We start from the raw sequence: 26,504 nt of genomic DNA, 5'->3' as shown, positions 1-26,504 counted from the left end.
GTGCCACAGAAGACCTGGAGTGGAGACCCGGAGCACCGCCGGGTGAGTCATCCCTGCCGGGGCCCTGTCAAAATTATTTTAATCAGGCCCCACACTTCCTAATGCCGGCCCTGTCATTTATTCTTAGATACAAATACCAGAGTTCCCAAACAGAGAGCTCTCTTATATAATGTCTTGTATTAGCAGGTGTGTGTTTGTACTACTGCATTCTGCTCAGTGGGATCAGAACTGTGTATCTATGTGACACAGGCCCAGTCATACTTGTAGATAAAAGCTTTTATCTACAAGGGGTCAGTGTTTATGGAGCAGGGAAGAGTTCTGGATTTCATTCCACTTTGAAGTTCCTTGTGTCCATAGTGTATAGGAAAGTGACAACAATGTTATGGGTTTAAATTAGACTCATATTATTTGAAAATAGATGTTTATGATTTAATATATCAATAGGCATGTACTGGAAAAAGTCATATGCAGGTTGGTACATTATACTAGATCTGAAAGGTTTTAAGAAAAGCTGTCATGTACAGCAAGTCATTTTAAGTGAATGACCACTAGAAAGCCTTCATATTCCAGCTGAGTTTCTTTTATTCCTTCTTTTGCCTCTTTATAGTTTGGCCTTTTGGAAATCCCTGTTTTCATTACATTCATAGTGAGAAATGTTCTGTAGTTAACCAAAGCTGGGCAATAGTATAATAAGAAAATACGCTGAGTAAATAAGTTTACAGCAGTTGGTTAGAAGCAACTGTGCACTGCATTTGGAAGCCACAGTTTCCTAAATTACACAAGTTTTAAAAGGCAATTTAGCAGTGGATATAGAAATCCAAGAGTAAATTCATTTTCACAGCATAAGGTTGTGATTTGATACAGCTTGAAACCATGCACAAATAACTGCTTGTCACTAGTATGCATGATAGTCATCTTGTGTGGCTTCAGACCTAAAGGGACTACATCGTTTTATAATCCTGCCACACTCTGTCACGCAAACTGTTTCATACATAATCTTACCAATGACTGTAATAAAAGGGAAAGCATCCACTGTTTATAAAATGATTATTAGCTAATGGCCTGTAACACTATATGGCAAGCTATAGTGTTAGATGCTTACAGTGGAATATTCTTTTACTTCTAGGGCCAGAACAATCATTGTTGGAGTTATATGTCCAGTAAAATGTCCATTTTGAGTATCATAAAATTTTTGCTGATTAACTGGCTGTCATTTTTATAGCATGCAGAACTAAGAACTCCTGTGACTTGGTCCCTGCAGCCTGGTCTACACTAAAAATTAGGTCAATCCAACTACATTGCTCAGAGGTGTGAAAAATCCACACCCCCAAGTGATGTAGTTAAGGTGATCTAACCCCCCCACCCCCAATGTAGACAGCACTAGGTCAGTGGAAGAATTCTTCCATTGAGTTAGCTACTACCTCTCAGGGAGGTAGATTACTAGAGCCCTGCACAGATAAAAATTTATATCCAGGGAGGCAGATATCTGCGGATATAAATCGGTATCCACAGAACCGCAGGGCTCTCCCGGGAACCACAGGGTTGAAAGGAGCAGAACATGGAGCTGCCGCTCCCAGGAGCCAGTGCCCTGGTCCGGCAGCTCCTCCGGTGCGGCTGTACCGCCTGCAGCCCTGCTCCCATCCCTTCCACTCAGCTGTCTGCATCTCTTGTCTCGGGGCATGAGTGCCGCTTGAACACAAGAGTGCAACCAGGGACATGGTCTTCTCCTCTCGCCACTGCAGTTCCTGGAAGAGCCCTGCGGTTCCACAGAAACTGATTTATATCTGCGGATATCTGCATCCACGGATATACACTTGTATCCGCGCAGGGCTCTGTGGATTACCTACAGCGATGGGAGAACCTCTCCCACCAGTGTAGGTAGTGTGTACACTGAAGCACTACAGTGGCATGGCTGCAGCTTGTTGCTGTAGCATTTCAAATGCGGACAATGGCATTAAATTTATGTCAGACATGGAATTCTGTCACACCTGCTTGGATTCATTATGTGTGAAAACTATTCAGTTCACTCTATCCTGGCCTCCTTAAAAGCTTCCAATGGCTTTATTTTACAGTTATTTAAAAAAAAATGAGAATGACGATAAAATTATTTTGCGGTGACTGAAATTTTGGATTCATTCCACCTAAGGTGTGAGTCCTTTGAAGGCGTTGATAGCTTTACAAGTCCTGATTTGCATTCTAAAGCATATTTGACATTTCCAAAGTTCACATGTTTTTTAACACAAAACATTTTTAAACATTTTAAAAAGACATGGGAATTTACTCCTTGAGTAAAAAATGGTGGCCTGCACTTTGTACTGCATGGCTACAACAATTTTACATTAATAAGATGATAAGATAAAGTTTTGTCAACTGTGAGGTAGAATGGGCTGGAAGAAATTGAGGAAATTACAGGCAATCATACTACATACAGCGCTCAGGTCTATTCATAAGAATCACAGTAAGAACATAAGAACCATACTGGGTCAGACTGGCCATACTGGGTCAGACCAAAGGTCCATTTAATGGCATTTTGGTGTCAAAAAGAGAGGGGAAATTACACAAGGTTATATTTCTGAATAGAGGCTTAATTTATCTGAGCAAACTGTCTTCTTTCCTTATTGTATAATAATGTTTTGTGATTTTTTCTTCTGCTTTTTAGTATTTATGCTACATACAGCCATCTATATAATGAAACTTCAGGTTAGCAAGACTCAGGGTTTATAGTAGACTGTATAAAGAAAAACCAGCTGCTGTGACTATGAGGTTTTACCAAACCAAATTTGTTGTGAAATGAAGGTGTTCTGCTGGCTTATAAAAATACATAAATAATTTGTTTTTGATACTGCTAAGTGGTTCTTCTCTCTCTTGTTTGTCTCTCTGTCTGTGTTTTCCCAGGTCTGAAATGTTTGAAGGTAGCAGGATCAGGCCCTAAATAAGATTTAAAATAATAGGAAAGGTTACTGAACTCAAAAACTGCTAAAACAATATTGATCAAATTTACATTCCTGCTTTCCCTCTCCCTCCACCCATGCACACATTCCAAAATCACTTTTAGACAAAGACCCAGATTTAGAAAATTTCAGTCAAGGTAAATATTTTGGAAAGTTGGAATGACAGTGTGATAATGAAAACTGTTATGCACCCTTAATGAACATGGGTGATGGCCGGTGTTCTGTATAATAAAATATAGTATGATCAAATAAGAAAACAAGGGACCCAGTATTATTTGGCTACTCCGCTATCACCTCCTTTACACAGAAGTAAACAAAATGACACTTATTTAACAGTAGCTATGACTACTAAGCATAGATATAGTCTTACAAAATTGATAATTACACAGGCTGATCATGCCAGATAAATGTTTACGAAGCTATGTGGTACTGGAACCTAAACATTGAGTGGTTTCATAAATTCTGTGAGGATGCAGAGTTAGCTGTATAAAATGGATATGTAAGTAATACAATATTGTAGGAAGCCCAGATTATAAAATGGTGCACAGGATTGTGCTAATTGGAATACGTCAGGAAACACTACCCCTTCAATGCAAGTTTAGAATTCTAATTTCGGGGTTTTAACAATGTGTTCTTGGATGGAGGTTTTTTTGTTTGTTTTTAATTGGGGCTTTTTAGTGTCACTATATTCCTCCTTCAATAGACCTAATCAATTTCTTTAAATCAGTGCTTTGAGAAGTTTCAGTATCTTTGAAGGAAACCTGCTATGTGAAATAAAAGACTTTCTAATCATTACAGTTCATTAAGTATTAATATTAAATGCCTAAAAAACGTTTGAACTACCTGCTATAACAACGACAATGAAAGAGGAAGTTCCCACATTGATGGTTTGACATAGTTTGAAACAGAAAAATGTTGAGCTAATTGTCAAGAACAACTGTCATCACCCTGGACTTCCTGGAAAGAATTACAAAGTGGAGGCTCACACAGAGAGACAGCAGCACCATTTCTAGCTATGGAGATATTAGAAAAAGGGGCAGAAATTTCTGATTTTTTTTCTGAAGAATGACTTTAAATTATATTCTTATTTATTAATTAATTTTATTGAGTCTCACAATTCTACCAGGAAAACTAAAAGGAAGGTATGTCTCAAATGGAAGTCGCTGTTCGCATATCTTAAAGTAGTAATCAGTTCCTTGATTAATTGGATCAGTTTTCAAGATGAGCTAGTTTTGAAGATCTGAGTACTTCATATTACTTAATTATTTTAAAACTGTTTCATCTCCTTTAGGTTAAAGTGAGTTTTAAGAATACACTGGTCATGCTGTGGTTCCGCAGCAAAAAGATTAGTAATAATAAGACTGGGCTCCAGAGACTTGAAGAACGCAAAGATATGCAGCAGTACAGAGAATAATAGGGTGGCATCAAGAACCAGCAAGTAAACAGCAGAAAGAAAAATGTTCCAGGCAAAAATTTGAACAGTAAGACAGGGCAAGAGTACCCTAGACAGAGAGAGCACAGACAGAAGGATAGCCACAAAGTGAATAAGTACCCTTTAAAATATTTATATTGGAATTGCTGAATTTTTTTTCATAGATTTACAATTTAAGGCCAGAAAGCACCAGTATGATTGCCTAGACTCATCTCCTGCATTACACAGGCTATAGAATTTAATCCAGTTGTTCTGGCATCAAGCCCCTAAATAAGAAGGTTGAGGGGTCACAAGTTTTCATTTCACAATACAATATCTGTGCTCAGTATCCACTGAGTAACAATATACTTGTATTTCATAATAAAGAAACCAGCTCCTAAACAATGAAATCTTCCCATGTTTTTGATTTATATATGTAATGTGTGGAAGATGATCTTGGCTGCTGACAGATTTTATGATAGATACTTTCACTACTATACTCCCTACACAGTGAAATTGAGAGTATGTCCATTCTAGGGCAGAGTCACTGTAAATCAGTGGTTCTCAAACTTTTGTACTGGTGACCCCTTTCAAACAGCATGCCTCTGGGTGCAACTTCCCTTATAAATTAAAAACACTTTTTAATATATTTAACACCATTATAAATGCTGGAGGCAAAGCGGGGTTTAGGGTGGAGGCTGACAGCTCGTGACCTCCCCCCACCACCACCCATGTAATAACCTCGCAACCCCCTGAGGGGTCCCAACCCCCAGTTTGAGAACCCCTGCTGGAAATAGTACATCAGAGATGCCTTTGTTTATTTTTTAAGTGTGTCACAGTATTAAAATGGTTTAGGGCTTATCATTGTTTCACTGCTCTTGCTTAACTTCCAATTTATTTTCTGTCTGCTGACCAAGCAGAGCTGTTAATACATGCCCATTAGCACAGAGCTTTTATAGATGAATGGAGTAAAAGCTACAAAACTATTTCTGGAGCTGCCAGAAGCCAATTTGACAAAGGGTACATAGTTTAATGGCACATGTTGAGAGCTAAAAACATGTGCAGTAAAATAGTTGAACAAAAAAAGTAGAATTAGCTCTTGTCATCACACGTGCAATTTGGGATGTCCCAGTTGCACCAAACATCTCTTTTGGGTGATAGTAACCCTGAGCACCACCATAATATATATTATAACAATAAGATGGGCTAAGGAAATCACATATTCATGTGTTTAGCTCCATGTGACTGGAAAAGTGCTGGCCCTTAATTTTTACTTCCTGTTTCAGAAAAGAAGGGAGAACTGTCTCCTTGACAAAGCATGGGACTGAGAGTCACTTCTAAGTTTTATTTCCAGTGTAATTGGGAACTTGTTTTGTGGCCTCAGGTAACCACTTAACCTTTCTGTGCCTTAGTTAAACTATCTGTAACATGGCTAATATCACTTCCCTAAGTTGCTGAGATTTTGAAGTGCATCTATCCACTTTATCCCGTGTGGTCTAGAAGGTGGTTAGGAGCCCGATCTACAGCCCATTGAAGTCAATGTGCATTTTTCCAGGCCCTATAACTACAAGGTGACGCTTACTGGCTGAGATGATGATCCTATTTTATTTATTTATTTAATTATTTATTTGGGGGGTAGAAAACCATGACTGTGTCAAAAGAGCTTGAATTAGCAGGAGTACAAGCCTTCAGAGATTTGGCTCAATTTAGTAAGGTGGTACCTCCACTCAGCCTGTCCCATAACATAGTGCCCCCCTGTAACTTAGCTAAAAATGTCATTTTATTAATCATACTCTGCATAAAATTACAAATGCATAGATGTGAAAGGGAAACAATTTTCACCCTTTATAATATTAGGGAAAGGAAAGAGAAAGAATTAAATTGATTAGGGCTAGCTGAATACAATCAACAATCTTTAAATGTCTGCATGCATCCACTTTTTTTTGGAGGTTCTTGATGAATTGTATGGTAGAAGTGAAAAGTATAATTTTTAATCAATGGTGATTACCGTGATATTATATCTGCAAAATGGTCAGAAGTTTGATCATCATTATCTGTCCAGTGAGAGATAGCCCTAGACAATGCTAATTCAGAAATATACCCTTCCTTGACTTCAAAAGAAAATAGTTTATTTGGACTGAGTTATTTTCTTTTGAGCAACAAAGTGGAAGGTCACCTGGTTTGGCCACTTTGTTACAAAAATAGAGGTTATTTAGTTTTCCTTATTTTCAGTCCAGTAGGATATACTTTGTTTATCAGGAATTGCTAACCTGGAAAAACGCATTGCAACACAGAAAATGTGAATCTGCCTCGATCCAAAGTTATGCCATATTTTCATAAGTAATTTTGCTGTCTTATTTCATCTTCAAGACATTTAACGTTCAGTTATTCTAAAATCTTTAAAAGAAAGAAAGCAAACAAAGATGTTAGAGCTTCTGCAGGAGGCACACTTGACCTCAGATGAGGCTGCTAAATCAGAATGTGACTGGGTAGGAAAAGCAGTATCTTGTTCCTTATCATCCACATCCAGAAGGTTAGCCATCCTTTTCCATAAAGCACTGATGGTAACAGTCTCTGAGTGAATTTGAAATGATCAGGGCAGATTTTTAATCCTTACCATCACTATACATTTATCTTAATTAATCATTGTGCATATGTGTAACCCACACACCTCCTGGATGTGGTGTTCTGAACCATCTAGTGGCACCGAGACCACTTAAGGAGAGAGATAAAATGAGTCTGCTCTACAGCCTTAGCTAACAGCCAGTTGGCTTTTAGCTCATGCAGTAGAGACTCATGCACTAAGCTCCAGAGGTCCCAGGTTCAATCCTGCTTGCCAACGATCGGGGTCTGTCAGTGTTACATATGTATGAGCCTAAGCTTGATGATCCTGAAACTTTGCATAGGATTCTTACTAAATGATATGGAGAACCCCATATTCCCACTGTGATTCCTGGGGATTTTAATGAGGTGCTTGACTTTTTTGTGGACAAATCTTGGCTGCAGAATCATAAACTAACCAAAACTAGAATGGGTCTAGAGTTGCACAATAAAGATCTGGGACTATGTGATATCTGGCAGTTTGCAGATCCAGTGGGTAGGGGTTATTCATATTTTGACATATGGGTCTTATTCCCATATGGATTTCTTTTTGATCTCCGGGGACTTGGTTAATTCTGTAATTAACTCCCCCATGAATACAAGTGCTGACTCTGATTGTGCCCTTATAACTCTTCAAATAGCAACAGATCTGGCTGAGAAACGGCCATATAGATAAAGATTTAATTCTTCACTTTCATTAGATTTCCAATTCAAATTATTTTTTTTTAAAAAATGGGGCTGTGTCTGGAGATAAATGAACCCCCAGCATCTTCTAGCAGGTTATTGAGGGAGATATTCAAGGCCTATTTGAGGGGTAAATTATAAGTTTTGTATTTGCCAAGAAAAAGGCAATGGAGAAAATCTGATAGCCCTTCAGAAAAATGTAAAAGAGGTTGATTTGTCTTATGTCACAGCCTCATTTCCAGATTTATTCCTATTCCTGATTAATTGTAGATATAAACTCAGTAAGCCTTGGTATAGGCTGAATTTGTCCTATTTCAGCTCAGGTAGGACTTCTAGGAGTCAAGTGAAAAAGATTGCAAGTTGCTGGCATACTGCCTAAGACAAAAGACTTCTGCATGTAGAATTACGGCCACCCATGATAAACATGGTAAATTATGTATATCACCTAAAGATATTAACATAAGATATTTCCTGGTTTTCATGAAGATCTAATGCAGATCTAATGCAGATTTAATGTCCAGCTCTAATGCATCCAAGGGTGGTGAGGGAGTTAGCTGATGTGATTGCAGAGCCATTGGCCATTATCTTTGAAAATTCATGGTGATCGGGGGGAGGTCCTTGATGATTGGAAAAAGGCAAATATAGTGCCCATATTTTAAAAAGGGAAGAAAAAGAACCTGGGGAACTACAGACCAGTCAGCCTCACTTCAGTCCCCAGGAAAATCATGGAGCAGGTCCTCAATGAATCCATTTTGAAGCACTTGGAGGAGAGGAAGGTGATCAGGAACAGTCAACATAGATTCACCAAGGGCAAGTCATGCCTAACAAACCTGATTGTCTTCTATGATGAGATAACTGGCTCTGTGGATATGGGGAAAGCGGTGGATGTGATATATTTTGACTTTAGCAAAGCTTTTGTTACGGTGTCCCACAGTATTCTTGCCAGCAACTTTAAAGAAGTATGGATTGGATGAATGGACTGTAAGGTGGATAGAAAGCTGGCTAGATTGTCATGCTCAACAGGTAGTGATCGATGACTCGATGTCTAGTTGGCAGCCGGTATCAAGCAGAGTGCCCCAGGGGTTGGTCCTGAGGCCGGTTTTGTTCAACATCTTTATTTATGATCTGGATGATGGGATTAATGGCACCTCAGCATGTTCGCAGATGACACTAAGCTGGGGGGAGAGGTAGATACGCTGGAGGGTAGGGATAGGGTCCAGATTGACCTAGACCAATTGGAGGATTGGGCCAAAAGAAAACTTGATGTGGTTCAACACGGACAAGTGCTGCGTCCTGCACTTAGGAAGAAAGAATCCCATGCACTGCTACAGGCTGGAGACCGACTGGCTGAGCAGCAGTTCTGCAGAAAAGGACCTGGGGATTACAGTGGATGAGAAGCTGGATATGAGTCAGCAGTGTGCCCTTGTTGCCAAGAAGGCCAATGGCATGTTGGGCTGTAATAGTAGGAGCATTGCCAGCAGATTGAAGGAAGTGATTATTCCCCTCTACTCGACACTGGTGAGGCCACACCTGGAGTATGCATCTGACGAAGTGGGTATTCACCCACGAAAGCTCATGCTCCAAAGTGTCTGTTAGTCTATAAAGTGCCACAGGACTCTTTGCTGCTTTTACAGATCCAGACTAACACGGCTACCCCTCTGATACCTGGAGTATTGTGTCCAGTTTTGGTCCCCCCACTACAGAAGGGATGTGGACAAATTGGAGAGAGTCCAGAAGAGGGCAACGTTAGAGCCTTTTTGTGGGGCCCATGACTAACACTTAAAAAACTCCAGCCCCCTGTAGGTGGGTGGGGTGTGGGCAGGTTGGGCTTCCCAAACAAATTGGTTCCAGCATGCTAACACTCTTATACCTACATGGGTGGAAGTTGAACAGGTATTAATGCACCAGTTCCCCCTATGGGTCTACTCAGTTCCTCTATTTGTCTGATGGAGAAAAATAAGATGCCTACAGTGGTGGCTGCATGAAGGGTCTGGGCTGTCCTAGCTAAGAGGTACCAGTTTCATCCTCAAAAGCATCAGAGTAACCCAGACTTGCAAATTTGGGGGAGAGGGGGAAACTGTAATTTGGAATATCTGATTGAACAAGGGCATCACATGGATTTCCCAGTTAGTCAAGGATGAGGGCTTTGTCTCTTTTCTAACACTAAAGAACTGATGTGACCTGCCACCCTCAGCAGAGTGGCAGTACTTATAACTAAACCACTTGCTAAGGTCTCAATTTGGTCCGGATGCCCTAGTTGTACCAGAGGCCTCAGAACTCCCGGGATCCTTTGAAATGCTTCATAAACTCCTCAGGCCCATGTCAACTATGTATGGTTTACTAATGATGAGGAACCCTGTTGGTCTGGAGTTCTTTGTGAAAGCATGGGAAGAGTAGTTATTATAGCCCTTAAAAGAACCACCATGCCAGAGCATATTAAGGAATGTTAAAAATGCTTCTGCAGATCTCAGGCTATACATCAAAAGATTCTATTCAAAATGTATTCGACATCACAGAGGTTCTATAAGATGAGGTGCCTTTTCCTCTGATATTTGTTGGTGCTGTAATAAAGAGATGCATATGTTATGGGACTGATCAGCAGTCGGGCAGCTGCAGGAAGCAGCAGATACAAGAGTTAAAACAGTGCTTGGCTGCAGCAACCAAACCTTAGCTGAAAATTATAGCCTAGGTTATTATATACCTACTATGCTGGCTTTAACTACACCACAAAGACTTTGGTTTTTGAGGGCCACAATGATTATCAAGTACATGATTTTACAAAAATGGAGGAGTAGATTTGTGCCCAGAACAAAGTGGTGGTAATACTTGGACCTTTCTGAGTTAGCAGCGAAAACAAGAATAGCTTATCAGCATAGAAAAATTATTTGAATAAATTTGTTCCACTTCTTGATATGTTTGAATAAAGAATTCTGAGGTAGCGCAAAGAATACCAGATTTCCATTCCACCTGACCGTTCTGCTTTTTCTTCCCCGGTGCACTGGTCCCCTCCTTCCATGTTTTGCCTAATTGTGTACATCTTTTTTTTTATTGTTACTCCCACCCTAACATGGTATGTTTGTGGGATGATACCCAATTTTGTATTGTCTGGTTTTGAGCTTTAATAAGTTGCATAATTCTATTGAATAGTCTATGAAATGTGCAGTCTTTAGTAACATACAAGCTAAGTGGTTTACCTTTTTATATTTTTGATTGTTTCTTTATGAAAATCAACAAACAAATCACAAAAATAAAATCAGTAAAAGAAAAACTATCAACTAAGGTTAAAAATGAAAGTATTCACTATCTTATTTTATATATTAAATGTGTCCATTTAATAGTTCAGACTTATGTTCTGTTTTAGCATATATTCTTTAGATTCCTTAATGTAAGCATTTCAGTCTGTGAAAACTTTCAGTCTCTGCACTCTTAGAATTAAATCTTTTTTAAGCAGAAAAATATTTTTGTAGCTTTTATAAATACTCTTTTTTTGTAGAAGTGATAGGTGATAAACCCTTTTTTTTTCCTCATCTGATTTAATGTGCTGGGAAAGTCTACATTTTAAAAATGACTATGGCACCAATTCAGCAAAGCACTTAAGCATACGACTTTGCTTAACTCAAACATTTAAGTAGTCTAATTGATTTTGCTGAATCGGATCATTAAAAACTAACTTGAGGATCAGAGGAATACAGTGCAATACAGATTGAGAAAAGATCTTTCACTTTTTCTAGGTTGAACACAAAACTGTTTTTGTGGATGCCTATAATATGTTGATTTCTTAAATGGCGAGAAAATTCTGTGGCCGATCTGATTTTATAATTTTCTTTGCTTCCCATCCCAAACTGTAGAGTAGTGTTGCTGAGCAGTGTCAACAGTTGTTGTATTCCTCCCTAGAGGTGGCAAGCATTCTAGAGCCCTTTGCGATTAAAGTGTCTATAGATCGCTGAGATTTACTGTATATTATGTTAGCAGGCTAATAATAATGTTTAATCAGTTTTATTATTTCCTACCTCAGGCTACAAAAGGCAAGCTGAAAGTGAAAGTATACATTTGAACTTCACTATCTATAAACAGACTAAAGGGCAGCCATACGCCACATGAAGTAATCTAAATGTTTGTTAATAATACTTAAATTACAAGTATAGGTACACTATCATTCCCTGTAGGTCTCATTTTACATATGTACCTAAAAATAAAATGAAAATCCAGACACTGTAGTACTTTTAAAATTGTCCTAAACCTTAAAATCGAAGAAAGCAAATGCCAGCTATCATAGGGGTCTAACAACAAATTTCAGTTTCACATTTTGATAGATGTATTCATTTTATTTTATCGACTGATTAATTCAAAAAGCATTCAGTGGCAGGGACAACGTACACAATAAAATTCAGCCAAACTGGGCCCCAAACCCAAAAGAACTAGAAGTATTACTGCTGCGTGTTTGGCTCTTGTTAATCCCATTCACAAAGTAAAATGCATGTTTCTTGCAAGTGTGATAGTGTGAAGGTGCAGTTCAGGGGCTTATTCCATTTGTAACAGTAAGTATCAGCAACAATCCACCTGACTGAGCGTCCAAGAGCAGTCTTTACTTAGAGCACCTATATGCTTAAGGTTCCCATGTCTGGCGATAATTTCTGTTGAAAAGCTCTGCACTCCATTTTCCACGTGTAATATCTCTCTTCCTTCAGCTTGTATGCTCATTTATTGCATCTTAACAAGGGCCACTAAATTCCACCTGTTAACTTCTCTCTGATCAAGCCACAGCCTGTTCTTTAAATTCTGGTGAATATTTCAAATGAGCACTATAAAAGTGTCTTTTGGCTTCCGTCTACAGATTCATATAATTTGTTAGGTTTTCAATTAAATGCAAACATCCATTGCTTTCACCAGGGGTGAATAATTTTTATTTTTCCTTTCCTCCTCAATTTTTGCAGGGATTTACGTTGATAATATACTCTATTGATAGATTGTGAATTCCACAAAACACTGGCACATTGCTGAATTTGCTGTAACACAAACATAGACTCATAGACTTTAAGGTCAGAAGAGACCATTATGATCATCTAGTCTGACCCCCTGCACAATGCAGGCCACAGAATCTCACCCACCCTCTCCTGTAGCAAACCCCTAACCTATATCTGAGTTACTGAAGTCCTCAAATTGTAGTTTGAAGACCTCAAGCTGCAGAGAATCCTCCAGCAAGTGACCCGTACCCCATGCTGCAGAGGAAGGCGAAAAACCTCCAGGGCCTCTGCCAATCTGCCCTGGAGGAAAATTCCTTCCCGACCCCAAATATGGCGATCAGTTAAACCCTGAGCATGTGGGCAAGACTCACCAGCCAGCACCCAGGAAAGAATTCTCTGTAGTAACTCAGATCCCACCCCATCTAACATCCCATCACAGTCCACATGTCTCATATCTATTCCAATCATGTTAAAGAACAGACTTGAGACCTGTGGTTCAGTTTCCAAGTTATTGTGCCATTTCCAGCTGCTCAAAACAGCCCAGCCTGGCATGTCTATTATTTGGGAATGCATTCATTATCATTGGTCCCTGAAGAAGGGAGGCAAAACCTCATGTTTCCAGATCTCAGGTGCCCATGAATTTGTTTAAAACAGTGTTTCTGGTTATCAGTGACTAAACTAAGCTTTTGCTTATTGTAAAATGAAGTTTAACCATTGCTGGGAAGTGTCCTGCCTGTTCACTCTGTCTTATTTTAGACATTTTTTCATGATCTGCATATATTCTACTGATTCAAGTAGGCGTAGGTGTCTACTCCTCCTTTAACTCTTTTTAAATTATTGTTTCATTTTCCGTATACATGCTTATTTCAGATTATATCTATTTGTTGCCCATGTACTGTACCAACTTTTCCTACCATGAAAAAATATAGCAGGTAGTAGGGTGGATCATGATGTGATGTTTCAACATAAAAACTATTAAGGGGAGACCTAGATGTGTCACTATGGCTTTGCATGTTAGAATCAGTGGATTGAGGTGAAGAAAATGCAATATAATTCTAGCAATGACCTTCCAAACCAAGGTGTTATGAACTCTCAATGCACAGTACCCCCTTCATAATGAAGGTTTGAAATCTATTTGAGAGCATATTCTGCCAGAAGTGAGAGATGCAATCTCCAGCCACAAAACAGATGCTTGGAATCTCCAGGTACATCTTAAATCAGAGTAACAATGGAACAGAGGCGGGAAATTTTCAAGGATCTCCCTAGCCCAGAAAATTATTTATTTATTTTGTAGGAAGTGCTGATGCATAATAGAATGTAATCAAAACCAGACATGAGATGATATTTTGTGGTGTCAAAGAAAAGTTTTACTCCATTACTCTATATCCCTGTGAGAGACAGTGATAATTGCCCTCATCTGGGGCAAATTAGTCCTTAGTTTGTGTGATAAGGTTGGAAGCTGTGTGTTCTCAGTGAGGGGTCCTTGGCTGTGTAATGTAATGTGTAATGCATTTCCTTCTTTGGTTCACCAAAGCTCTAGTTTGTTGTTATAGATCACATTGTGAATCCCATGTGTTCTTTCATGCTTTTCCTGAGATGTAGGGGAAGAAGGCTGAGCTAGTGGATGAGGTGAAAGAATTGGGAGGGGAGATATGGTTATTGGGAATAATTAGTTAACTGGACTTTGATCCTAAATTGTTGCTATGCCATTTAAGAGTGAATTTACTGAGAGGACTGGATGGAGTGCATTTTTAAAAATCAAAAGAAATTAAATGTTTCTTTTTTGATGCTTCTGTCTGGTGAATCTGTTACTTACTGTACACTAACATAATATGTATAAAGTATCTGATAATTAGGAATTTTGAAATGATTCTCTTCTTTTGTTCTTTTCTTAGTTCTTTTTTATATGTTTCTGTTTTTTAGCATAGAAATTAAGTGCCTCTTTGAATTGTAGATATATGCAGCTTGCGGGAAAGTATCTTCCTGTCTCCACCCCAACCCCTCTACATGAGCGAGTAGAAGAAAAACCTCAAAGGCAGCTTTTATTTTTAGCTGAGCATAATAAATTTGCCAGTGTTGTATCTTTGATGGGTTAAGCAGCAGCTTACTGAACTGGAGAGATATGTAAAGCCTCTGGGACTAAGGCTGCCACTTCACTTTAGAACAAGTCTACTGTAGAAAATGCCTAGGATAAAGAATACATGGATTTCAAAGCAATAAAAAAAGTATTTTTGTAGAGCATGAATTGCCCAAGTGTAGCAGAACAGTGACTATAATAAAGATGTAGGAAAGCTACATCTGCATCTAAAGCAAAGGACATATCTAGATAGAATATATTGCATTTGAGATTGTCTGTATGGCATATCAAGATGGTTTTTGGTAGCAAATTCTCATTTCCATAGAATTCTAGTCTTTGTGAGCAGGGAATGGACCATGAAAGATTTCATGCCATCTCCAAGGTTCAGCTCTTTATTTTATGATGGGGTTACTTTTTTATTTCTTAGCCTAGACATTTATTTTTTTCATAAAAATCCTTGTAATTTAAATGATGAATGTAAGTGATGTTAATAATTTACAGACGTGTCAGGCAGATTAGAATTCTCACAGGCTTTGACAAGAACACCACAAGCAACTCTAGATGCTAAGCTCGCATAGATGAAAATTCAAGGCCTGGTAAATTCATTAAAATCAATAAAGCGACACTGATGTAAAACTGTTGTGAGGGGAAAATCAAGTCTGTAGCTGCTGTACCAGTCATGAGGTTTTTAACCAGAGGTTGTGCAGAGCAGGGCTGTCTTTTTCACTAGTGTTTATACAGCATGTCCATGATATAAATGACTATTAATAATAATAATATTGTGGAATGGAAACAGTTCATTTATTTTACTATAGTGAGTTATTTTTGCAGAACTTTTAATATTTATTAGGGCTGTTGATTAATTGCAGTTACTCACGCAATTAATTCAAAAAAATTAATCACAATTAAAAAATAAATCGCAATTAATTGCAGTTTTAATGTCACTGTTAAACAATAGAATACCAATTGAAATGTATTAAATATTTTGGATATATTTCTACATTTTCATATATATTGTATTCTGTGTTGTAATTGAAATCAAAGGGTATATTATTTTTATTACAAATATTTGCACTGTAAAAATGATAAACAAAAGAAATAGTATTTTTCAATTCACCTCATACAAGTACTATAGTGCAATCTTTTTGTGTCATGGAAGTGCAACTTACAAATTTAGAATTTTTTTGGTTATATAACTTCATTCAAAAACAAAACAATATAAAACTTCAGAGCTTACAAGTCCACTCAGTCCTACTTCTTGTTCAGCCAATCGCTAAGACAAACGAATTTGTTTGCATTTACAGGAGAAAATGCTGCCCTCTTCTTATTTACATCACCAGAAAGTGAGAACAAGCATTTGCATGGCACTCTTGTAAACAGCATTGCAAGGTATTTACGTGCCAGATATGCTAAACATTTGTATACCCCTTCATACTTCGGCCATCATTCCAGAGGACATGCTTCCATGCTGATGATGCTCATTAAAAAAAGTAATGTGTTAATTAAATTTGTGACTGAACTCCTTGGAGAAGAATTGTATGGTCCCTTCTCTGTTTTACCCACATTCTGCCATATATTTCATGTTATAGCAGTCTCAGATCATGACCCAGGACATGTTATTCATTTTAAGAACACTTTCACTGCAGATTTCACAAAACGCAAAGAAGGTACCAATGGAAGATTTCTAAAGATAACTACAGCACTCAACCCAAGGTTTAAGAATCTGAAGTGCCTTTGAAAATCTGAGAGAGACAAGGTAGAACATGTAGAACATGCTTTCAGAAGTCTTAAAAGAGCAATACTCCAATGCGGAACCTACAGAACCTGAATCAACCTTGTGCTGTTGGCATCTGACTCAGATAATCAAAATGAACATGCATCAGTCCGCATTGCTTTGGATTCTTATTGAGCAGGACCTGTCATCAGCATGGACGCATGTCTCCTGGAATTGTGGTTGAAGCGTGAAGGGACATATGACAACTGGCACATAAATATCTTGCGACTCCGGCTACAACAGTGCCATGCGAACGCCTGTTCTCACTGTCAGGTGACATTGTAAACAAGAACCATCAGTATTTTCTCCTGCAAATGTAAACAAACTTGTTTGAGCAATTGGCTTAACAAGAAGCAGGACTGAGTGGACTTGCAGGCGCTACAATTTTACATTGTTTTATTTTTGAATGCCCTTTTTTTGTACATAATTCTACATTTGTAAGTTCAATTTCATGATAAAGAGATTGCACTATGGTACTTGTATTAGGTGAAATAAAAAATACTATTTCTGTTGGTGTTTTTACAGTGCAAATACTTGTAATAAAAATAAATATAAAGTGAGCACTGTACACTTTGTATTCTGTGTTGTAACTGAAATCAATATACTTGGAAATGTAGAAAACATCCAAAAATATTTAAATAAATGGTATTCTATTATTGTTTAACAGTGCCCTAATATTCATATTAAAATGTCACTGCCTCCCTATCACCCAATGGTCTTATCCCACAACCATTAAAGTCAATAGCAAAACTCCCATTGATTTAGATGGAGTGGGATTAGTGCCCTAATCCTCATGACAGCATGATTTATGCAGGAATTGTGTTCCCTTGGCTTCCTGATGGCCCAGACTGATCCCCAGACTGGCCTCTTTGGAAAGATGGGCAGAGTTCAAAATACAGTGGGGGAACTAGGATAAGCTATTTCTTTTTTTTTCAAAAGATCAGAAATGTGGGACCACAAATAAAAATGTGCTCACAGTTGCTCACATAATTTGGGCATACAATTACTGAGATTGCAGACAGATTTGTAATTGGTCATTAGTATGTACAAATACCAAATTTGTGCATGCTATTGACATAATTACACATGCAAATTAAGTGTATAATTATACACATACATGTTTGTGTAAATATATTTTGGCGGATGTATGCACATGTGTAATCAGAGGACACTTCTTTATATGGTTAGTAGTTTGTGGGTTAGCAACTGAATTAGAATCCTCTGTTCAGGATCAGAAATATAATTTCAGAATCCTCTGAAATACATGAAAATATAGTGGTAGAAATTTAGAAGCCAGTAAAAAAGGTAGACTCAGTTATGCAAATATCAACAAAAATACTAGGGTATACTTATAACAGTCACATCCACCTTAGGTAACATCTATTGATTTATACATAGTCTTTGTCTTTTAAATGGCGGAAGTCAAATAAGCAGATATAATTTAGTTTACACCCTCAATGCCTTGTTCAAGAACAATCCCTGAGTTTATCTCTTAAGAGCAAAAATGTAAGTTACAACAATTCTGCCCCCCTCCCAATATTATTATTGTACAAAAAGTAGGCTTTGATTAGAGAGGCAAAAATTTGGGATTACAATAAACTAAACATTTTATTTTATATGTGTTACAATATTTACAGGACAAACAGCAAGACTTTATAATTACTTGGTCATATTTAAAAATAAAACTTTAACTTTCAATAAACCAGAGGAAACAAACTGAGCAAACAAAACCAAAGGGAATACGTCCTGATTCAGCATCCAAAAATCTATCAAATTACAGCAAGCACCAATGAAGTACAAGAGGCAACTATCAAAGATAGGTGTAGTAAGCCCTTGTAGATGGGGGCATATTTTTGTGCTTTACTTTAATCCATAGTGTTGCCATTGAAGGTCATGGGTTCTTTGAAGACTGGCTATTAGTTTTTCCAAAGGTCAGACCTTGTACCATTGAACTCAATGGGATTTTTGTGATTGCCTTTAGTAGGAGCAGGATCAGACCCCGGGTCAAATCTCTGTCTCAGAATTCTAGAATAGAGCTATTTCTTGTTCCATAAATTAGCTTAGCAGTAAGCCCTTTATTCCAAATGGCAGAACTCTCTTTTGCTGTTATCCTATCAATAAAATCTTTATCTCCCTTCTAATTTTACCTGATCTTGGGACCAGGGTGAACCAATGGTGGTGTAAGCACATTTACAGGCCTACCAGCAAGTTATTCGGTAATTTTGATTAAATTTCCTTTGGCAAACAAAATATCTGAATGCACTTTGCAATAGACAGAGAAATAATTGTGCTTCCAAACACACCTTCTTGAGCATCTTCCCAGTTTCTGGACCAGTCTCCTCAAATAAGAATTAAGCTCCATATTCTATTTTCCAATACATGAGTGAAGACTTGTGCTCTTAATTAGCACTTGGACAAGAATTATCCTAATGTTGGAATTATCCTAATGTTGTCAGAACAAACAATTATAAAATGTCATCTTGTAGACATTGGGTGAAATTTTGATCTCCGCTACATACCAACATAACTCTGTTAGTCAGAAGCATTACTCTCGATTTACGCTAATGTAAGTTAATTCAGAATCTGACTCAACTGCCAGTTAGAAACTCAGCAATTTAAAGCTTAACTGTATAGATCCATGATACAAATAGTATTTGCTTTTTCATGGAATTCTTATCTAAGGCAAGAATGACCTTGCAATACATTTTTAATATAATTTTCCTTTTTATAACTGATATGAAAACATTGGTTTAAAAAAAAAACATACTTCTAAAAACCCATTTCCTTATACCAAGTCTGTGATCAATGGTCAGATACGAGAGAGAATATGTTCATGCAGAAAACTATTAGGTACACATGAAGAAGTCCTTGTGATGTATGCACAATGCTCTTTATTCCATTTAGGAAATTCTGCTTCATTTTTTCTCTGACCACATATAGCCTTTTGTGCCTCTAAGTGTCAAGTGATTTATAAGACAATCAAGTGCATTCTATATTTGGTACAAAGGATGACATCACTCTCACAAACCATTTTCCATTTGCGGCATTCTGTTAGGCCTTTTTAATGGCCTACATACTGGTGCAACCACTCCCGAGCAGTAGAAGAGTAGAGTCTCTAGGCCAGGGGTTCTCAAACTTCATTGCACCGTGACCCTCTTCTGACAACAAAAATTACTACACAACCCCAAGAGGAGGGACTGAAGCCTGAGCCAGCCTGAGCCCTGCCATCCCATGCAATGGATGGGGGTAAAGCTAAAGCCCAAGCCCCACTGCCCTGGGTGGCAGGGCCAAAGTCGAAGCCCAAGGGGTTCAGCCCCAGGCAGGGGACCTGTTACCTGAGCCCTGCCACTCAGGGCTGAAGTCCTTGGGCTTCGGCTTCGGCCCTGGCCAGTGGGGCTCAGGCTTCAGCTACAGCTCCGGGCCCCAGCAAGTCTAACACAAGCCCACTTTGGGGTCCTGACCCACAGTTTGAGAACCGCTCCTCTAGGCTTTAAGAACTAGTAATCTTTAAATACTCAAACGTATACAGACTTGGACCCCAGTCTTCTCTTATCTTTAAGCACATTGAGAGCTTTTAGTTGGTCACATAAATCCATTTTTAGGTACCTAAATAAGTGTTTTTCAGAGGCACTGAGTCTCTACAGATCCTATTGAAATCAGTGCACATTGTGAGGGCTCAGCATTCATATATTTAGGTGGAAAATGTTGGCTTCGCTACTTCTCTAGTACAGCCAGTTTTTTATTAAATTACACTATTCAAAGCACCAAACATTTTTAAAATAATATTTGATCTTCACTATGAAAAGTTTACAAAGAGTCAAAGGAAATACTTATAGAAATCAAAAAATATTGTTAATATCAACACATTTCATATTACATTCTGTCTTCTGCATGTCTAAGTTCTGTTACTGTATCCAAAGAATTGGTTAATTATCCTAAGAATTTAATATCTTTAGTCAAATGGATGCCTGGAATTGCTATGTGTAGGTGCTCTTTGTAATTAAACAATGAACTCAAATAAATGGATCAATTCACAATGGCAATGAACACTTCTTCCGTATAAACAGAGGAAGCTGGCCAGCCCGGTACCAAGAGAGAGGAGCAGGTTAGCCCTATCTGGTGAGTGGGGCTGGAAAAGTTCTGTCTGGGAGAGAAGGGGAGGAGGTCAGCCAAGGCTACCTTGGAAAGAATGGGAGCAGATTCACGGGGTAAATATGGGTCAAAAGACTGTTGAAGAGAACCAGTAGTCCATAGGAGGGAGATGAGCAGCTAAGGAAAGAATATTAGTGGTGTTAGGTTGTCAGATCATCTTGACAGCTAACAAATAATGTTCAAAATGGCCAACTCATAGGTGATACATACATACATACATACAAACTGCCCCACTCATAGGGCTGACATCCCCTTGGTGAACTACAACTGTGGAGGGTCAATTATCCCAGCTCTCTTCTCTTTCAAATTCTAAACGGGGAGTAGAGCAGTCACTCAAAATCCCTTTGAAATGCATTAGCTTGCGTCTGGAAACCTTGGACCAATCTGAATTGAAACCCCTTGATCCCTCAATGTAAATCTCAGTATTTTTGGACTAAACTCACATAACTGTAATTATTTCCAAGTACAGGTGATATTCTTTCAATTTACTGCCATGATTTACAGATCAAAGCCATACTTCTTAGATCTGATATCAAAAAACACTGTTTAACCTTTCGAAGCTCATTACCCTAGTAAATTACAATTTAGGCTCAATTCTGCCCTTACTGAAGCAAAAAGTTTTATGCCATTGACTTCAGAGAGATCAGGTCGCTACATAATTATTTTAAATGCCAACATTTCTAACATTAATGTGCTGTCAAAAACTTTGTGCAGTAATCTTTCTCAAATTATAAGTTAATAGGAAAAATCTGGCTTTTTTAATCAAAGCACTACAAGAACTGTCATTCTACTTTACTGACAAGATCACCCATGTTTGGGAAGATTTTGCAAGACTCCTTGAGTTTGGTCCATTCACTCCACAAGATGTATAGGGCATCTAAAAAAGACTTGATCAAACACCTGTGAGTCTAAACTATATATACCCTTGCTGGTTGGTGAAAGAGAGTCAGAAGCAACTTTGGTCACTCATGACTGAAATAGTGCCTCATTTTGTGAAGGAATCTTCCTTCCCTCTGTCCAGCAATAGTATGACCAACACTTAAGAAATTCACCTTGGATATATTTGACCTGGCTAATTAATGCTCACAAACCTCCCATTCTTGAGCAAACTCTCAGAGAAGCTGAACAAAAGCCACTTTCAAACTCATCTTGCTACAGAAAATATCCTAGAACCAGCACAATTCAGACAGGACATGGAATGGAAATAGCATTGGTGGCACTAATGGATGATTTCTTATATCAGTGGACAAAGAGCAGAGATCAGTTCTTATATACCTGGACCCCTGCAGCATTTGATACAGTGCATTATGAGATATTGCCTTCCTGCTGGAGGTAGGTAGCAGGGGTCCAGAGTAATGTGCTAAGATGGTCTGAGTCCTTCCTGTAGGCAGATACCCAAGGAGTAGTGATGGGAAACTCCACTATTAGACACACACCCCCTCCACACACACTGTCGAGTTCTACTAGGATCAGTTCTCTCTCTGGCTCTATTCATAAGAACGGTCATACCGGGTCAGATCAAAGGTCCATCTAACCCAATATCCTGTCTTCTGACAGTGGCCAATGCCAGGTGCCCCAGAGGGGATGAACAGAGCAGGTAATCATCAAGTGATCCATCCCATCACCCATTCCCAGTTTCTGGCAAAAAGAGGCTAGGAACACCATCCCTGTCCATCCTGGCTAATAGCCATCGATGGACCTATCCTCCATGAACTTATATAGTTCTTTTTTAAATCCTGTTATAGTCTTGGCATTCACAAGATCCTCTGGCAAAGAGTTCCACAGGTTGACTGTATGTTGTGTGAAAAACCTGCTGCTTATTAATTTCATGTGGTGACCCCTACTTCTTGTGTTATGAGAAGGAGTAAATAACACTTCCTTATTCACTTTCTCCACACCAGTCATGATTTTACAGATCTCTATCATATCCCCCTTTAGTCATCTCTTTTCCAAGCCAAAAAGTCCCAATCTTACTAATCTATCCTCATATGGCAGCCATTCCATACCCCATTTTCTGAACCTTTTACAATTCTAATATATCTTTTTTTGAGATGGGGTGACCATATCTGCACACAGTATTCAAGATGTCAACGTACCACAGATTTATATAAAGGCAATATGATATTTTCTGTCTTATTATCTATTCCTTTTGTAATGATTCCTAACATTCTGTTCGCTTTTTTGACTGCCATTGCACATTGAGTGGACTATCCACAATGACTCCAAGATCTCTTTCTTGAGTAATAACAGCTAATTTAGATCCCATCATTTTATATGTATAGTTGGTATTATGCTTTCCAATGTGCATTACTTTGCATTTATCAACATTGAATTTCATCTGCCATTTTGTTGCCCAGTCACCCAGTTTTGAGAGATCCTTTTGTAGCTCTTTGCAGTCTGCCTGGGACTTAACTATTTTGAGTAGTTTTGTATCATCTGCAAATTTTGCCACCTCACTGTTTACCCCTTTTTCCAAATCACTTATGAATATGTTGAATAGGACTGGGCCCAGTACAGACCTCTGGGGAACACCACTATTTACCTCTCTCCATTCTGACCATTTATTCCTATCCTTTGTTTCCTATCTTTTAACCAGTTACCAGTTCATGAGAGGATCGTCCCTCTTATCCCATGACAGCTTACTTTGCTTAAGAGCCTTTGGTAAGGGACCTTGTCAAAGGCTTTCTGGAAATCTAAGTACACTATATCCACTGGATCCCCCTTGTCCACATGTTTGTTGACCCCCTCAAAGAATTCTAGTAGATTGGTGAGGCATGATTTCCCTTTACAAAAACTATGTTGTCCCCAACAAATTATGTTCATATTCTCCAAGAAGCAGTCATTTAAGGTGTCAAGAAACTTTATCTCTGCATCCCATCCTGAGGTGATTTATACCCTCAGGGATATGGGGATAGTTGAAATCTCCCATTATTACTGAGTTTTTTATTATAATAGCTGTTCTTATCTCCCTGAGTATTTCACAGTCACAATCACCATCCTGGTCAGGTGGTCAATAATATATCCTACTGCTCTATTCTTATTATTAGAGCATGGAATTACTATCCATAGTTTCTATGGTACAGTATGGTTCCTTTAAGATTTTTACTTCATTTGATTCTATGCTTTCTTTCACATATAGTACCATTCACCCACCAGCACAACCTGTTCTGTCCTTCTGATATATTTTGTACCCTGATATTACTGTGTCCCATTGATGAACCTCATTCCACCAAGTTTCTGTGATGCCTATTATATGAATATCCTATTTAATATGAGGCACTCTAGTTCACCCATCTTATTATTTAGATTTCTATCATTGGTGTATAAGCACTTTGAAAACTTGTCACTCTTTAGCTGTCTGCCATTACATGATGTAATTGAATGATTTTTTTTCATTTGACTGTTTCTCATCAGATCCTACCTGTATTTTATCATCTTCAATCCTCTCCTCCTTACTAGGACATAGAGAATCTCCATTAATAGATCCTCCCCTAAGGGATGTCGCTGTCCAAACAACGTGCTCCTCCACACCTGTCGGCTTTCCCCCAGCCCTTAGTTTAAAAACTGCTCTACAACCTTTTTAATTTTATTACAACATCTAAATCCAACCACTGAGAGAACTGGGTAGACATTGTGAACCCAAGTGCCAACAATATGCAGATGACTCATAGTTCTACCTATCCTTGACAGCATATTACAGCACCATTGTCACTAACCTGGCATAGTGCTTAGATGAGATCAGTTTATGGATGAAAAACAGCTGGCTAAAACTGAATATAAGCAAGATGGAAGCACTTTGAACAGTTTGCAGAAGTGGCACAGTTTCCATTGGTTGAAGATGCACAACCACAATTTGTCAGTTCAGTCTGCAGTTTGAGTGCTCCCGCATTCTTCACTGATGTGTATCTGCAAGTAATGCATTCTGTCATGTACAGCAGACCAGGACACTGCATCCCATCCTGGCAGATGATGACCTAACCTCAGTTTAAATCCACTCTTGTCGCCTCTCATCTGGACTAGAGCAAAGCTATTTACCTGGTCATGAAACCATCCACCCTCAGAAAACTCCAACTAATACATAGATTTCAAAGCCAGAATGGACCATTGTGATCATCTAGTCTGACCTCATATGTAACACCAGTCATAGAATGTTCCCAAAATAATTCCTAAAGTAGATCTTTTAGAAAAACATTCAATCTTGATTTAAGAATTGTCAGTGATGGTGAATCCACTGTAACGGTTGGTAAATTGTTCCAGTGGTTAATTACCCTCACTGATAAAAATTTACGCCATACAGAACATGGCAACCTAGTTCCTTAATAACTCAGGCTACCATGAACACATGATATCTGTCCTCTGCTTTTTACACTGTCTTTCCTTCCCAGGTCAAATTCAGGGTGTTCATTCTTATCTTCAAGGCATGCAGCACTCTGAGTCCAGGTTACATAATTGCTAAAGCTCCATAACAAGGACCACAGATGACAACTGTGCTCCTCGGGCACATTACCTTCTCCCTACAATTTGTCCATTGTAAAGACAAATTTTGCCTGTGCAGGAGATAGAGCTTTCTCTGGGACTGGTCCAAGACTTTGGAACAAACTCACATTGGAAATAAAGCCCATCGCAAACCTCTTCACTTTTTGCTCAAAGTGCAAAGTGTGTTTCCTGGACTTTGCTTTTGCTAATGTAAACAGGTAGCTCACAGTACATATAATATATTAAATTATAATTTAAGAAAAAATTAAATGAAATAAAACTCCAAACAAACCCCACACAATTTCTTTTTGGGGAGAGGATGAGAGAACAATTGAGACAGGTTAGTCACATTACTTATTGCACTTCTTCAAGACACAGAGATGTTACAGTGCTGAGGCTGTATAAGAACCTGATTAGAACAGAAGTTTAAATTTTTAATTAATAATAGAACAGTAATATTAATGTTGATCAAGACTAGTAGTATTTTATTTAAAAATCTGAATGTATGTTAACAATGTAGTACCGTATTTTATTTTTTCAGTGGCTGAGATTAAATGAAATAAAAACAATTCACTTGCAGTGGAGTAGAGAAGCCAAGTTAAGCAAAGAGTCAATCATCCATATGAAGAAGTAGTATCTAAAATATCAACAATATTAAACAAGTGGGAGCCATTTAAACAAATAGAAATAGACTGATTCTTTTGACAATAAGATAAAATATTGGCTTGATTTTCAGAATTGTAGTGTGCCTTTGGCTCTGACTTCGGTGTGTGTTGTGAGTTCTCAGGACCTTTTGAAAATTAGCCAATATATGAATCATAAAAATATACAACCCATCCAGGGTTTGAAACCACTTCTCTTGCAATTCTAGAATCATAGGTCCATGTTCTGCCAAACCACAAGGCAATTCTGTTTCTACTAGCATGCATCATATTTAATTTTCACTTGTGGGAAATTACATATGTTAAATGAGTTATGGGACAACTACTGTTCTCTAAACTCAATAGAAACATAAATAAAATAATCAGGATAAAGTTACCATTATTTATGTTTTAATTTGTGATCAAACAAAGACTATTTCCTAGTTCTTACCAATGGAAGAAAGGTAGACTTTGTGGGTAAGACACAACAGTGGGAGGCAGGAAGGTTCTTTACCTGGCTCTGCCTTAGCCTTCCTGATAATCTCTTTCTGTGTCAGTTTCTTCACATATAAAATTGGAATACCTTCTTCACAGGGCATCCTGGGGTTAAATTTCTAGTATCAATAAAATGTTTTTTGGAAGGCAAAATTTTCCAAAACATTTTTCTGAAATGAATTTTTTTTCATTCTTCATTTTGAAATTATTTTGTGGGAAATTTCATAAAAATCAATATGATTTCATGGGAAAAAAACTGTTTGTTTGATACAGCATTT

General features: G+C 38.2%; 1 protein-coding gene and 1 long non-coding RNA gene across 7 annotated transcripts in view; one reads left to right on the top strand and one right to left on the bottom strand.

The window, feature by feature from the left end:
• The window catches only part of LOC120371899 (connector enhancer of kinase suppressor of ras 2-like), a 581,536-nt gene that overhangs the window by 443,797 nt on the left and 111,235 nt on the right, over positions 1–26,504 (top strand). The gene's annotated exons all lie outside the window — the stretch shown is intronic.
• LOC120371906 lies at positions 4–24,676 on the bottom strand. 2 transcript variants are annotated; one of them, XR_005584644.1, is made up of 3 exons: positions 24,331–24,640; positions 2,771–2,928; positions 4–64 (listed from the first exon to the last, which is right to left on the bottom strand). It is a non-coding gene; the product is annotated as an uncharacterized LOC120371906 (long non-coding RNA). The 2 variants fall into 2 exon arrangements; XR_005584645.1 differs by lacking the exon at positions 4–64 and adding an exon at positions 24,650–24,676 and having other exon boundaries at positions 1,830–2,928; positions 24,331–24,520.

Source organism: Mauremys reevesii, linkage group 9, assembly GCF_016161935.1.
Source record: "Mauremys reevesii isolate NIE-2019 linkage group 9, ASM1616193v1, whole genome shotgun sequence".
Taxonomy (NCBI): domain Eukaryota; kingdom Metazoa; phylum Chordata; order Testudines; family Geoemydidae; genus Mauremys; species Mauremys reevesii.
This window is presented reverse-complemented; position numbering and strand designations above follow the sequence as displayed.